At 41.8% G+C, this 14,925-nt stretch overlaps 1 long non-coding RNA gene across 1 annotated transcript; it reads right to left on the bottom strand.

Moving 5' to 3' along the window:
- Positions 1-1,445: 1,445 nt before the first annotated feature.
- Positions 1,446-14,702, bottom strand: LOC119504345. The gene is made up of 3 exons (XR_005210546.1): positions 14,692-14,702; positions 12,226-12,227; positions 1,446-1,585 (listed from the first exon to the last, which is right to left on the bottom strand). It is a non-coding gene; the product is annotated as an uncharacterized LOC119504345 (long non-coding RNA).
- Between the last annotated feature and the right edge of the window lie 223 nt (positions 14,703-14,925).

Consider the following 14,925-nt stretch of genomic DNA (forward strand, 5'->3'; position numbering starts at 1 on the left):
TCACAGTTAACAATACTTAATTACAATGCGCAAAGCAAATAAATTATCTAAACCACACCTATGGTTAGTTACAACCAGTAATTAGACATTTGCTACACAAACCGGTATTAAAACATACTTGCTTGTCAGTGTTTATGTTGCACATACGCATAACAACACACCCAACGTGTATGCATGCAGCAACAGAAACAAAACATTGATTTGCATAGCAGGAGATGTGTTTTTCTCTGACTTCTGCATAGCTCTGAGAGTTACATCATCAGCAACTGACCAAACAAGCAACCGCACAGGGAATAAAAGCTGTGATTCATCATTACTTTTTCCATTATGCCTGTCAGCAAAAATGTTCTTTTGTCTTGGTTTTATAAAACAAGTGAATTACCCCACAATACATTCCAAGCTTTTTCCTTTTTTTTTTCTTCTCAGAAAAGGTGTAAAAACAACCACCCTCCTGTACAAATCCCTCATCACCACCGCACACACACACACACCTAATGTGGCTTAATAGCGGTTTTAAAAGCCTTTTTACAATAATGCTCACTCCGCAGCTTGCTCACAAAGCTGGCAGGCTGGCAGGTCAGAGCGTGTGATTGAGTCAATGAGACCATTATGTTCCCCCGACTGCAGCCAGAGCCCATAACCTGCTCAACCCACAGTGCTTATGGGCCCATAGGAAGAGCAGAGGAAGCACACACACTTGTTTAAGCACACCAGCGTTGGCACCTACGAGGCACGCCTATGTAGACAGACACACTTTACATTCAAACACACACCAAGTTTCAGGGTTTTGTGTCAAAAAGGGTGGTTGGATGAAAAATAAAAACTTCCTCTCTTGCCACGAGTAGGGCAACAAATGTAAAGTGTGGCCTGAGGGTGGCACCAAAGGAAAAGACAGGGGCTCATCTTTTGTACATCCACTGCGTGGGAGACAATTCTTGTAGATTTCCATTAAAAGGTTAAAAGGAAAACAACTGTGCTCTGTTTTTTATCTGAGGTGGGGAAGTTGACCAGACGTACATTTTGCCAAACCAACCAGTTTGTCTTCATGCCTTACTTAGACAAGCCACGCAAAGATGAGAACCACGCTCCATCATAAGTGTTTTCATTAAGTATGTTTTGGTTTTGCAAGAATCCCTTCAGTGATGAGGACTAACTGGTTGGTTTGGCAAACGTACTTCTGGTTGACTTTTCTACCTCAGCTAAAGAGCAGCGCACACTCGCTTCACAAAGCTTTTCAATGCCTCTTGCTGGATTTAAACTTGACACAGATTGATGTAGATTGTTTCACAGTATCAGATTTCACCTGGTGACAACAACACTGCACCGAAACACCAAGGCAAATTCCTTGTAGGTGAAAACCACTTGGCAGTACACCTGATTCTGGTTCTGCAACACGAGACAAATCAGACCACATCATGGCATCATGCTACATTCCTCACAGTCACCGGAGTCTGCCACAAGCTGCTAGCTTGACAGCTGTGGGTACTAACAATAGTCATGTTCCTTGTTTACCTTAATTATGATAATTGTGGGAGAGTGGCTTTGGAGGGAGGCCTGAAGGGACGGACTGTCAGTGTTGCCGACACTGGGCTGGGTTTTTTGGTTGGATAATTTTTTAAATCTAATGCACTCTTGCTAGTTTTTCAGCATTACTGACCCTACCTTTAATGAAAACAACTTACCTGAAATCTCAAGTACCACACTAATTTGCCTGCTGTTTTCTGTTCAGGTCATGGTGGTTGGTAAACTGATATACATTAGCTCCGGGTATCAAGCAACAGCCTCCAGGCCTGCTGTTTTCTGTTCAGATCATGGTTACCACGGTTGGTAAAGTCATATAGCTCCGGATATCCAACCAAAGTCACCACAATTAGAAAAAAGGCAAGTGACGTTTGGGCGCTTTTCCGCTCCGAGTTGGATTTTTTCAACTCGAGGCGTGTTTACAGCTAACACGTAAACAAGTTAACATTTAAGAGCTCGTCATTTTGGCCGTTGACATCCTGGTTTTTGATTGGAGAGGTTGGAGCTAAGTACAACCGAACGCTGAATAAGACATTTTTAGGCGACCAAAAAGTTAATATTATCTTTCCTGAACTGAAAACACACTGTGAAAGGGTTAAAGCTGTAAGACGAAAACTTGGACAACTCCCAGACCGGACAATGCCGTGGTAGCGACCTGTCAATCACAAGGTAGCCACGCCCTAAAGCATCCCCTGCTTTATGATCTATTTTACTCTAAATGCGAACCTAATTTACTAAATGAACATCATGCTGTATTGAAGACTTGAAACTAGTGATTGAGACCATAAACTCTTTTCTTTTTGCAACCAGAGGAGTTGCCCCCCTTTTCAGACCCCGCAGTTGCACAAAGTGTTGCTCTACATTGCTATCGCTACAGCTAAACCACTAGTCTCTAGCTAAAAAAACAGCTATCCAAAAGGAACAGTTGCATGTTTGCCATATTTTGCATGGTTGTTGCTGAGCGACTATGGTTTAAGTTACAAAAGTTGCAAAATATCCTGACGGTTTCCTCTGACTCTAGATCACTAGGATGGTAAAACATCCACAGTTAAGTCAAAGGTAAAAGATAAAGTGAAGTTCTTCAATCTTCAGTGGCAGATTTTATAAAGACATACTTTAAACCATCCCTAGTGATAAACCTATCCATATTTTTAGGTGAAGTTTTGAGATACACACTACCTTTACATTATACCTTGTTTAGAATACACTACTGTGAATAATTATCATATATTTGCATCCAAGACACTCAAATGACTTTACAATACACACACACCCATGGTACAATGGCAGGCCCCAGGGCCCCAGGCCCCAGAACAGTCTCAGGTAGATTTAGTGTCATTTTTCTTTGCCTCCACATTCATTGCATCTTATAATCAGGTCATAACCTAGTTGATGTCTTTATGAAATAATCTGCTGCACTGCAGGCGAGCGCATGTGAAGAGTATAGAGTGGCAGGGCGTGGAAACCCGTCGTCGTCACGTGGGGAACACTACAAGCGACTCCAACCTGAGCGAGGGCGAGTTGTCTCTGTGTGTAAAGTATACACATTAGGGTCTATGTAATTACAGAACGAGTGTGGTGTATAATTTGAGTCATCACAGAGAGAGTGAATAAAGAGTGCAGGAGAGCACGTTACTGTAGTGTGGGAAAGAGGTGTGTTTAAGGGGTCATTGTTGGGAGGATTGTGCTGTACGCCACCAGGGGGCAGTAGAATAGTTCCCACAGGAGCTGGGGGGCTTCGCTGTCAGGATGCAGGTCACACTCTACTTATCTGCCTTGTTTCCTTCTCTTTCTTCGTCTATCTGTGCTTTTCTTCCTCTCATCTCGTTTCCTCTCATCCTACTCACCCTTCCTCTTTCTCTTTTCTTCCCTGCTTTTTCAATCTCAAAGCTCAGTTAGCTCGCACAGTTGAATTATTTTCATTACAAACACCTCCAGAGTTCTCCACTGCTAACCAAATTACTGCACATGTTTGTAGGCCCACTCGTGAGAGAGGTGTGAGGTCGGCGTGTTTCAGAGGCGGGGAGAGGATGGAAGAAGTGAGCGGAGTACAGTATAGGTGGGAGGGATAAATCAAACAAGGGGGGTGAAAGATGCACCGGAGAGGATATGCTTGGTGGGAGAGTGTGTGGGTTGGAGGTGAAGTGGTCTTCACGTTGTGTTGACTTTGAAACACAAGATCACATGCTGAGGGTGGACGGCCAGAACGAATGTCTGGCCAAAGCTGTCGTTTTCTCCATGAGCGCTGCTGCGGTTTAGGGGAAGCTGAAAAGTGTGATGGGGGAGGAATTTGTCTCGTTCACTTGTGGTCATTCATGAGGAGAAGGGTGTGAGTGTTTGTGGCTCTTTGTACATATGTGCGTGTGTATGTGTGTGCAATGTGCACTATTAAACCCTGAAATTCAGCAGTATAGTGGCAGATGTACTCTGATGCTTTACTTAAGTAAAAGTACCAATACAGCAATGTAGAAAGATACTCAATCACAAGTAAAAGGTCCTGCATTAAAAAGTACTAAGTATTTAAAAGTATAGTGTGTAGGATTTAGTGGCATCTAGTGGTGTGGTTGGAGATTGCAACCAACTGAGTGCCCCTCTGCTCACTCCTCCTTTTACAAGACTGCGGTAACATGCGCTACAGAGTGCAAAACCGTGCTAACGCCGTTCGCCTCACTCAGATGCTATCCCTATGTAGATATGTAGGGCTCATTCTAAGCTATTGAAAACACAATGATTCTTAGTTTCAGGTGATTAAACAATAATGAAAACATAGTTCTGAATACTATATTCCATTTCTGCTAATAGATCCCCTGAAATGTTACACACTGGCCCTTAAAGTACAAGTACAAAAGTATAATCAGTAAAAAGTACTCATTCCTTATTAAAAATGGACCCTGTGAGTGATATTGTATTATAACATTATTAGATTTTTAACACTGATGCAACAGTAAGCAGCATCTTTCTGTTGTAGTTAGTCAAGGGTCACAAGATGAATCTGAAGGGTCATCAGATGAGTAATCAGGCAGGAAAGAAGAAATACAGTTCTGCAAAACTGTTTTGGACTTTTTGTAAAATATTTGATAATATGAACAGTTATTTAAATAAAACCTTCGAAGACGTTTAAAGAGGAAATGTCTTTTTGATGGAACTGATTTAAAAAAACAAAACAAAAAACCTACCGGGCTACCTCCGGGGTCTGAAAAGTGAAACCAATGTGGAAGTGCCTTAAACTTGCATTCTTTCTAACAGCCAGCAGGGGGCGACTCCTCTGGTTGCAAAAAGAAGTCAGATTGTATGGAAGTCTATGAGAAAATGAGCCTACTTCTCACGTGATTTATTACCTCAGTAAACATTGTAAACATGACTTTATGGTCTCATTCGCTAGTTTCAAGTCTTCTTCAATACAACATGATGTTCATTTAGTAAATGATGGTCCCATTTAGAGTCAAATAGACCATAAAGCAGGGTATGCTTTAGGACGGGGCTACCTTGTGATTGACAGGTTGCCACCAGGGCGTTGTCCAGTCTCGGTGTTGTCCGTATTTTTGTCTTACTATTTTAACTCCTTCACAGTGTGTTTTCAGTTCATGAAAGTTAATATAAACCTTTTTGGTCACCTAAGAATGTCTTATTCAGCATTCGGTTGCAAAAAACCAAGATGGCGATGGCCAAAATGTCGAACTCCAGGCTTCAAAACGGCAGTCCACAAACCAATGGGTGACGTCACGTTGACACAACTAATCAGCTTTTTGTACGACGTCACAAGCCCAAACAGTTGGAAACATCTAGTTTAATCTTTAACAATGTGTTGTATTTTATGTGATCATCATGCGTTTTTTTTAAGTAATTACAACTGTCAGATAAATGTAGCTGAGTAACAAATACAATATCTCCCTCTAAAATGTAGTGAAGTAGTGTTATGAAATGGTAATACTCAAGTAAAGTACCTCAAAATTGTTCTTAAGTATACAGTACTTGAGTACTTAGTTACTTTCCACCACTGGGTGTCAGTTTGTTCAGGCACGTACTGTAGGCCCAATGAGGTTTCGAGGGCAATTGCTCAAAAGCAAGTGGTGGTGTGTTTGTGTCTGAGTAGGTGGGTGGGTGCGGGTGGGTTTTTTCGGGGGGTGCTTGCATCCATTCCCCGCTGGATGGTGAAAAGTGCAGTGCAGCAGAAATGCATTCCAAGGTGGGGGGAGAGCTGCATGGGTTCCACGACTATCAGGTTCTTTGGCTGGGCTGCGGCTTTGGCTCCATCGCCGCTTAATGGCAGGAAAAGAGGGGAGAGTGTATAGATGATTAGTAGTGAAGGGGCCAAACCAGAGAAAAATGTTTTAGCCCCAACCTTTTATTGTTTATAGATAAAACGCTTTGCCAGAGCCATTAAAAAGGCGAGCGGAGGGGAGAAAAATCACAGCCTTGGACCATTAAGAACAAAAACTGATTCACTTTGAGAAGAAAAAGCTGCTTGTTATGGGATGTTCAGTGTCTTTGCATGCTGATACATGTGTGTGTGTGTGTGTCATGTGTAGCTCGGAGAAGCCTGCAGCAGGCCCTGCAGCCAGTCTGACTGCTAATGAACTTGGATCGGCGTCCGTGAGCGTTGGGGCTGAAAGGGCTCTTTCTCCCGCTCGGCCACAGCCACTCAGCTGTCACTAGCTGACCTACAGCTCTCTGATTATGTCACTGTCGCTTAGAAGGCTCCGCATTCATCCATCATTAGGCTACAATTCTGGTCACCCCAATCAAACGCCCCATTAAAACCTTCTACTGGTCTCTTTCAGTTTGTTCGCTGGTTGCAGCTGCTGCTCCGCACCAAGAAAACCAGTGTTTCATCTCTTTTTCCTCTTACTCCACGATCAAATAAAGGTGACGTTTAGAAATGTACATAAGAAGTGTTTATAAGTGATGAAACTAGAAGTTGAGTGTCACATTTTTACTCTTCCAACAACCTACAGTCTGACAAAGATCACCATCCAGTAGTTCCCTGCTGTACTTATTACGCATTTTCACTTCATGCCACTTTTTCCCTATACTCCATTACCATTTTGAGGGAAAATATCGTACTACATTTATCTGACAGTTGTAGTTACTTTGCAGAAACAGATTTAACACAAGAAAACGTATGATAAACTTTTGAAATACAGTATATTGTCAAAAAATGATTCAGTGATTCAGAGTGATTTTGGCTTGTGAAACAAAAAAACAGTGGCCTGTTCACCCAGTTTCGGTTAAGATACTGGAATTTCTAATTTCAACAATACACAATACCTTGAAAAATCAATAGTCAAATACCGTTTTAAAATTGAAAATTGACACAACATTGAGGGCTTAAAATTTTTGTTTTTTATTAAAAGATAAATAGCACTGTGTGTGTCAACTCGCTGTTGGAGAGAAGAGAGAGCAAAAAGCACAGCTGGCACCCTGTATTGATACCGCAGAATAGGAGTATTGAAGCATTTTCAAAAATCACAAAGAGAAAACACAAAGATTCTTAGTTTCAGCTGATTATACACTAAAGAAAACATATCTCTGAATATTATATTCCATTTCTGCTAATAAATCCCCCGAAATGTTACACACTGTTCCTTTAAGAAGTTACTTTTGATACATTAAGTACATTTTGCTGATAATAGTTCTGTACTCTGTCACTGAAGGAATATTTTGAACACCGAACACAGGATTGTTGTTTTGTTGTGCCAGTACTTTTATTTGAGTAAAGAATCTTAATACTTCTTCCAGCACTGCATGCTGTGCGTGTTCGGCCTCTTGGATCTGGAGGAATCCATTGAGCGGTGGTCACCAGGGGCAACGGGCCTTCGGGAGGAGGCGGAGGACGAGGAGGAGGAGGAGGGGTCTGGTGTCCACCCGTCCACACACCTCCCTCTCTCTCTCTCTCTGCCATCCTTCCCTCCCCTCCCTCCCCTCACATGGGCTTTGCCTTTGGCTGAACGCTGGGATTCTTTCACAGAGGCTGCCGGTTGCCAAGAGAGAGAGAGCCCCAGAAAAGCTGGGCAAATGTATGTGGGTCACTGCGAGTCAGAAGGGGGCTTTTCATTCTCCTCTTCCCTCCTTTTTTCTCCTCCTTTTTGTCCCTTTGTTCTTTTTTGGCTCTTTGGCTCGCTCCTTCCACCCCCATGAGTGAAAAGATAACATTGATTTGTGTCAGTCCCCGTTTATTATTTTCCTGGACGAGCCGCTAAGACAAGGCCCAATAAGATATGGAGCTGTGTCCTATTGACTTATTAACTCCTCTCTGGGTGTGCACACATCTCTGAGCGTCTCTTTGTTTGTGTGTTTGGCTTGTGTTCCCGACCCATGGACAAACAAAACGGTCTGCGAGAAGGGGACGAACTCCACTAAAAAGGATCTGGAGCAGATGTTTCGTTGGCCTCAGTCTCACTTCCTTTCACCAGCTCTCGACTTCTTCTTTCTCTTCCTCTTTCTCTCTGATGGGTGCTGAGCGGTTTGTGCTGTTTTTGTGGAAGCTCGTTGGTCTGGCCGACTGCAGGGACGCGGGAAAGTAATCCAGGCTGTTGACACACTGCGGGGACGGATCAGGAGGACAGCTTGTGCTGTTGGCTTTACCTTATATGTTTGTCTCTGCCTGTCTCTGTCTCTTTCTCTCTCTCTTTCCTGCTCTGTTGCGGTTTACCTCTCTGTTAGTTATCAACAGACAATCAGAAAAACAACCCCAGTGAGAGTGACATTTAGGCCCGTAAAGTTCATCAGTGCCACTTTGAAATCTCTATCTGTGGTCACATCTACAGAAGTTTCAGGTTCAGGGGGATTTTGTTTTTATTTGACATGTGTCATGTCCTTATTGAGACAGTGAAAGTGAGTGTGGGCACATGAGTTCAGTGCATCGTTTCACTGTTTCACCCCCCTTTGTGTCTCTATGCTTCCCAAGGTCGAGGGAGACTTAGTCAATGGGGTATAAAGTCTAGATATCCCAGATATCCACATCAGAGCGCTCGCTATTATTTCATTAGATTGATATCAGGTTGTCTGACACCACCCTCTTTCTCCCCCGTTCGCCCTTCTGCGGCAGAGTTTCTCATTTCAGCAAAGACAATGGCCTGTCTATCCTGCGGTACTAAGTAAATGTCAGGTACTGTCTACCCTCCTCCTCATCTATTCACTGAAATGCTCCAGGGGCTGAGGGCTAGATATCCATCTAGCAGGGTCTGTATACATGTGTGCTACATGGTACAACTCCAGTCAAGTCACTGGATCGAGTTCCCCTGCATGTATAGAGTTTACAAGAACCTACACAAGCTCAAGGACAGATTCCAGGAATCTTTTATTTAACTTTATCAGTGAGGTTTTTTCCAGTTGCGTTTGCTAAAGCAGGGGTGTAGCTAGGAATTGTGGTGGCTTTTCTCGGGCCAGGATTGAAGTTATGAGCCTGGAGCACTGACCTGAGAGTCAGAGACATGGCTGCCACAAATAATATTTCACCAGTAGTCCTGTGTAGAGCTGAAATGATTAGTTGATTATTTTACTTAACCTTTATTTAGACAGGTAATCTCATTGAGACGCGGTCTCATTCTTCATTTGATTACTTAAGTTAAAATGGGAAGCTTTGGCGGGCTAGATGTGGCCCGCCGGCTGCCTATTGCCAATCGCTGCCATAGACTCTTGAAAACTTGTGATTGACATTTTTTCATATTTTCTGGCGTTTTCTAAACCAAATGATCAATCAAGAAAATCAAGAATATAATTGGCAGATTAATCCATAATGAAAATATGATCATTAGTTGCAGCCCTAGTCCTGTGTGTCTCTATCAGGAGGATCATTTTGTTTTCCTGTTTGTTCCAGTTTGTCTCAGATTGCACAGAACCACAATTTCCACAATTTATCCTTTTTGGTAAAACTTTGTTCCCAGTTTTGCAAGTTTCAGTCACACTAAAATCAGAGGTTTGGCATCTAAAGCTGCAATAATCAATATTTTTTAACAATTCAGAGAGTTATCACCTGACTGCAGTTCCCCTCAGCTCTACGGAGCGGTTTAGCATCTTTCAGCTCTTTGTTTTGTTTTTTTACAGGCTGCAATGTTATTATCATTATTATTATTATTATTATTGTTATTATTATTATTATTATTATTATTATTGTTGTTGTTGTTGTTATTATTATTATTATTATTGTTATTATTATTATTATTATTATCTAATACTAACTAATTTACATTTTTAACAAGTTTACCACACTATGGTAGTAAATGTGATGTATTTGTATAGATTACAGCACCTTACTATACAAACACATCACATCTACAACTACTACTCCTTCTAGTTGCACTAGTTTTTGTGATTGATCTATATGTCTGTCTGTCTGTCTGTCTGTCTGTAAACTTAGTGTTGAAAATACTATTTTGTTAATAGAAAAATAAGACAAAAATGTGATCTTTTTGTACTTTCAGGTTCAGACTGACGGTGTATTAGTCCTGGATGGAAAAGGAAAATCCTCGTCATCATCTTCCTGCTCTCCCAAAAAGGTCAGCTATATGAAAGGAACGTGGCTCTAATATAGATCGGGGTTTGTTACCCCTGGAGGGACTGACGGCATGTGTTATGTTATATCATTAGGATAATAATTCCTCCGATATAAGACACCTCTGGCAGTCTTCAGCCCTTTCATACCCTCCCCCACCCCACCTCCCCTCTCTTTGCTGTGGACATCTGGCAGACATACGCCTCAGGCTCATGGCGAAGGGAGGATGTGGGGGCAGGGATCGATTCCATAACTCTATAGACTGTTGACGGAGAACTTCAGTATAGAGAAATATGGCTCTTTCAGGTGTGAGCGTGAGCATTTTTGTGCCGTTTTGTTTGGCGCTAATAACCCGTTTCTAAGCCAGAATCTTTGTCTACTGTTACACTATGAGGAGGAAAAAACAACAAAACTCTAGTCACCTGATTTCCTGTCTCTCATCTGAGGGTTTTTCTTCTCACTTCCTGCTCGGCGGGTTTCCACCAGATATTTCTAGAAGCCCTGTCTTAGTGGTGATGACAACAACATGTGTGCCGCAAACTTGTTTTAGGCTCCAGTGTGATGTGAACAATAGGTCATACGTATTGTGACTGACTTGTTTATAAAGTCCTCCGGAGCCTAATTGCTATCAGACATTATCCGGGGCCTGCTTGCACGGACTAAAGAGATGTGGGGGCGTGCATTATGACAGAGATATGGGATTTGGAATTCCTGCATGATTTATAAGATGAGATAAATATTATTGAACCCACCAGGAGGAAACTTGGAGAGCCACATCACACGCAAAATATGGAAACAGTGAAAAGAAGATCTAGATATCAGAGGCATGATTATCTCCCCGGCTATAGCAAATAGCAGAAACAGCAATACAATATCACAGCTTTGCATTATCTTAACCTCCCTCTCAGCATCCCTCTGTGGCCCGCGCAGGAAGCTCGTCCACCTCCAGTCGAGCTCCATTCACCTCGACGTTTATTTTCTTTCCACTGCGCGTGTCCAGTGAGAGCTTTGCAAATGACCTAGTTTTTGTCAAGACTCAATAGGGATCGTTGTGCCAAGCACTCCTGATGCCAGACAGGTCCGGGGACAGGCCACGCCAGATAGCGTGAGAGTGGAGAATCCCTCAGTATCCAGGTCCTTAACTGAAATAAAAGTACTAATGCCACACTGTAAAATACTACTTTACAAGTCATTAGATTATTATTACTCATGTGTACACATGGAAGCAGAATTTTGCTGTTGTAGTTTGTTGAGGTGCAGCTACATTTTAACTATTTTATATATGGTTGCCACTAATGACTATTTTCATTCAGGATCAATGTGCCGATTATTCAGAAAATAGTGAGAAATTTGTGGCAATTTTGTGTGAAAAATGTCTAGTTTAAATTTTCTGTCTATTGAGTTTGTTTGGAGCTCTACTTTTATTCACTGTGTCGGGTAGTTTGATCTAAAAAAATATGTATTTTGTAAGCTCTTCATGTGTTTTGTTTGCAAAATCTTGATAAGTAAACAAACTAGTAAATGTAGTTGTCAACGTCAAATACATGTTGTGGAGTTAAAAGTACAGTATTTCCCTCTGAATTGTAATGAGGTAGAAATATAAAGTTGCATGAACTTGAAATAACCAAGTAAAGTCAAATTTGTACTTCAAGAGGATATATCATGCTAATTTTCAGGTACGTGTTTTGTAAAAGAAGCCGAAAAGCCCAGTCTGCTCTGATTGGTCAGCTGGTCCACTCTGTTGTGATTCATCAATTGAACCAAACTCTTCGTACTCAGCTCCAGCTCCACTCTAACTAGCTTCGTTTGAGGGCATGCCAAAGCTGCTAGGCAGGTATTATGCAAATGTGTTACCTGGTGACATCACAACGTTATGGGAGAACAGGCAGGACTTCAAGCAAAGCGTTTCAGGCAGTTCAGGAGCAGTGTTTCTGAGGGACAGTAACTCCCTTTGACGTGGACTTTCAGCTTTGTAACTTTGCAGACCTTTTACATGCACAGGAAACAATATATAACACACTAAAGGAAAGGGGAAAAGCACAAAGGCATAATAGGTCCTCTTTAAGTGCAGTACTTGAGTAAATATACTTCTGTACTTGTTACTTTCCACCACTGTGGAGGTCCCTGCATTTAATTTGGAAGCGTGGGGGTGACCAGAGTTAAAAAAGGAAATCAGGAAAATCTGTGTTTGTATCGTATTTGTGTCTGACTGCTACACACAGCGACTGTGCTGTAAACCAATAACTCCAGAGTCTCTGCTCTGCATCAAGATCTTTGTTAGTTAAATTAAACATTTATGGTGCGCAAAAATTGAGGGTGGGAAAAACAAGATCTGCGGATCATAGCGGGGTCTATTTTGGTCGTTTTGGTATTTTAATGTTGCCATTCTCATCAGTAATGTTCAGCTGGCCTCATTTTAATGCTGGAGGGTACACAGCAACCTACCTCATGGAAAATGTGCATCATTACCACACTCGGCCTGGCGCACAACAAACACGCCGGCACACACAGGGACACACATTCAAGCAAACTCACACACATACAGGATTTGTCAGCGAAGCCAGACATAACATAAAGTAACTTTGTTCAATGCTAGCATACAATTTTTTTAAATGTCTGATCCATCACTTCCTGTTCCAGCGAGGGTGGAGGCGATGGGTGCTGGTGGTGGGGGGCGGGGGATGGGGAGGTGGGAGTTTTTCTGGGCAGCTCCGTCTAATGAGCAACTCTTTCACCGAACCAGACAGTTTATGGGGTGGCTGCCAGCCTCATTAAGAGCAGCTCTTAATTGCCCTTTTCTAGCCAAAACCCAAAAGCTGAAACATCTGCTGGCCCATGAACCCCGTTCCTCCTCCCCTGTACCCTCTTCCGCCTTTCATTCTGCTCTGGCACTTGTTGATCACTCGCTACCACCACCACCACCGCCACCACCACCACCGACTTCCATCACAACAACAGCATCCAGGCAGCAAGCCCCCCTAGAGCTCAACAATACACTTACCGTGACGTAGTTTGTGGTAACATATGCAGAAGAAATCTACTTTATATCAAATCAAAGATGTGATTAAGGGGATGAAAACAGTAAAGTAGAGGAGATTAGAGCCCAATTAAATACCTTAGTTTTCATTATGTAAATGTAATGTGATTATGTTCTTGAGGTTAAAGCGAATGCTTTTAGTTGAAAGAGTCCTGTTCTGTATCACAGTTATGTTTACACACACTCAGTGGCCACTTTATTAGGTACATCTTCATTATCTAATGCAGTCCAATACAACAGTGCTGCCATAAACTCTATCTTCACCAAACTCATAATGTTCAGTTTTTGCTGACATCGTTGTAAATGTCAGCAAAAACATCCAGCGTCTGCTTGTCTTTTACATACATGAGGGTGGCAGAATATTAGAAACATCTCTGAATCTAATGCAGTCCAGTACAACACCATCGCTAACTATGACCTGCTAAATATGTATTACATATATTAACACCTTTATGACATGATAATGAATGATAATGTCAACAGAAGCTGAATATTATAGTTATCATAACAGTAGACTTTATGGCAGATTGATTGATGGATTTGTTTATTTGAGTGTCTTGCACCATTTGTTGCCCAGCCCATTTGGGCTTACAAGACACGCGACAACAACAACCATGACGGCCACATTCATAACATACAGTACCACAAATTCAATGAAAGAAAGAAAAACAAAAAGGTCTTATTATGATGGATACAGTGTTCTCTGTCTTAGTTTCCATGCAGGCAGAACAGTTGTATTGAGTTGCATTAGACTGTACAGGTTTACCAAATAAAAATGTTTCTCTCCAAAATTGTGTATCCTAAAGGCCTAATAAAGCTGATGAATGCACTTCCTTCCTCATAAAACATTTGCAAAACAGTTTTTTTTCTCTAATATATTGAAATCTCTGTTGTTTACATCAGCTAGCAGTCCTCTTCCTCCCTCCTTCCGTTTTGTCAAAACATTGCCACATTTCTTGATGTGTTTTCGTCACCAACTGTTGATCAGTGAAATAGCTGTTTTCAGCGCAAAAGCTCAGATAAATTCACTGTTCGCTACCTGCACAGCAGCAGGCAGACACAGTGTGTTCACACCAACGTTACTCATGCAAGTTTGACCGCAGGATCACCAAGTGTTTGTTCACGTCTCTCGTGCTAGATGCACCAGAGAGGAGGAGGGGCTTACCTCCATGTAGATACCAACAATGTTTCATTAACCATGGCATTGCTGCTTTGTACAGGTGAATTTCACTGAGCTGTATTCACTGTATCTAGCAAGTCACACACCATTTGAATTAATCTGGTTTACTACAGCGGTATGAACCCAAAATAAACAGATTGTGCTGTGATTTTATCGCAATAAACAGATCAAAAGGATGCCGAAATAACTACATAATGATGCAGATTTGTAATAAGTCTTTGTCAGGTCTGTCCGCGAGACGACAGGCAAACAACTTTTAAAATGCTTGTTTTCTGAATGGAGTGTGGATCGATCAGTGCCAGGCTATGCTAGCATTGTAGCTGCTCCATCAACGCACAAAATAATGTCATCAATACGGCAGCAACATTATTGCTTATATCGTAGACAGTCTATGGTTTTTGCAAATTTTTTTTACACATTATGAACGTATCAACACTGGTTTTCACGACACAGCGTCACGCAAATTTCTCAATGACGTGGTAGATATATTCTTGCCACCCGGTGCAACATCACGTCTATTTGCATCTTTGCATTGACTTTGTGTGGAATAACACTATGCAAACAGTTCGCTTTGCGTTTGGTGTGAATAAACCATTAGAAACTAACATTTAGCAGCTAAAAAGTCAGATATTTCACTCAGGGGTTGGTGCAGATCAAAACAAAGTTGAAAGGAGAGTGAATATTGGACTAATA

This window comes from Sebastes umbrosus, chromosome 16 (assembly GCF_015220745.1).
Source record: "Sebastes umbrosus isolate fSebUmb1 chromosome 16, fSebUmb1.pri, whole genome shotgun sequence".
Classification (NCBI taxonomy): domain Eukaryota; kingdom Metazoa; phylum Chordata; class Actinopteri; order Perciformes; family Sebastidae; genus Sebastes; species Sebastes umbrosus.